The following is a 1,876-nucleotide window of genomic DNA, read 5'->3' as shown; positions in this document are numbered from 1 at the left end:
CTTTATCCATTTATCATGATGTTGCCAAGGATATTTGCTTTCTTGATGCTGAGATATAATCCATATTGAAAGCTGTAGTCTTTGATCTTCTGAAGCAAGTATTTTAAGTTTTCTTCACTTTCAATAAGCACTATTATGTCATCTGCATAATGCAGGTTTTTGATAGATAATCTATGAATTTATTTTAAAATGACACGATATATATTTTCTATTTTAACCACTTAAAAGTGAGACTATTTCACTTGGATACTCACTCAGTTCATAGGAAAAATTTCAACATGATTATAATAAGCACTATGCACTCAATTTAATCAAGTTCATATGGAATAGGTCACTCTTCATAACAACTGAAATAGCACCATTTATTTGTCAGAAAATAATTTCATTGAATAATCATAAGAATAATTTGTTAACATATATCATTTTAAATTCTTCCCTAAAATGGTTTATGATGATTATTGTATAGTTAAATATTTTTTCTTCATAGATTACTTCTACTGACTAGTATTCCTCTAAAGAATTTAAAAAACACTTCCAGCATAATAATAAAAAAATTGCTAAAATTTCAAGTTAACAAAATGACAGAATAATATAAAAAAATATAAAATTAAATAAAATTGCAAGTAATGCGCATGTTTTGGATTGAAGGAGGACACAGATTCGGAAACTGGCTTTCCTCGATGCTTTACTGTAAGTAAGTGCGACCAACTGTAGGTTCTGTGGACTGGGTTGTGAGTTAAAATAGTTTTGGATTTTCACATAGTGAAAAGTATGCATGAAAACCAAGAGACAATCTCATTCTCTGTTGAGAAAGGCTAAAAGCATTTTCCTTGTGAACAGGGATCACACAAGGATCCTTTTTCACCATTTCTATTCGATATTGTATTTGAAGTGCTTATTAGGGCAATACAGCAAAAGAAGAAAATAAAAGGCATCCAATTTGGCAAAGAGAAGTTTAAACTGTCACTATATACAGATTTTAGGATAGTGTAAACAGAAAACCCCATGGACTCAACAAAAGTACTGTTAGAACTAGTGGATCAATTTAGTAGGGTGGCAGCATACAGGTTCAATTTCCAAAAATCAGTGGGATTCCTCTACAGTAACAAAGATAACTCAGAGAAGAAACCCAAAAAAGCAACATCATTTAAACAGACAAGCACAAATTGAGATTCTTGGGAATGAATCTAACTAGAGACATAAAAGATATTTGACCTGATAGAGTGAGGAAATTATCGAAAAATATCATTAATACCACATACAAGCAAGATGCTGCAGAAAATTACACAAAATCGACAGGAACAGCACATTAACAGAGAACTGCTTGAAGTGTGGGCTGGGTTCAGAAGGGGTTATGGTGCTAGGGATATTCTAGGATCTTGGCTGAAAGCAGAGAGTACCAGAGGAATGTCTGTGTTTCGTTGACTATGCAAAGGCATCTGACTGTTCGGATCACAACAAATGGTGGCTAACTCTGAGAAGATTGAGAATTCCAAAACAACTGATTTTGCTCATGAGAAACATATAGTTGGGTCTGAACAAAACAAGGAAATACTGCACAGTTCAAAATTGGGAAGGATGTATGCTGGGAATGTGTCCTTTCTCCATACCTTTTCAATTTGTATGCAGAATAGATTATTTGGAAGGCTGGGCTCTAGGAGAAGAAAAGTAGCATCAGAATTGGAGGTAGAGTTATCAACCATCTCTGTTGTTCAAATGACACAACACTGTTTGCTGAAACTAAGGAGGACCTGAAGCCCTTGCTGAAGAAGGTCAAGTACTGCAGCCTTCAATATGAATTGAAGCTCAAAATCAAGAAAACAAAGATTCTTACCATTGGGCCTATTGGCAGCAGCATGATAGATGGTGAGGAGAT

Source organism: Elephantulus edwardii, unplaced genomic scaffold (assembly GCF_000299155.1).
Source record: "Elephantulus edwardii isolate Elephantulus edwardi_28Jun2011 unplaced genomic scaffold, EleEdw1.0 scaffold00173, whole genome shotgun sequence".
NCBI classification, from domain to species: domain Eukaryota; kingdom Metazoa; phylum Chordata; class Mammalia; order Macroscelidea; family Macroscelididae; genus Elephantulus; species Elephantulus edwardii.
Note: the sequence above shows the minus strand (reverse complement) of the source record.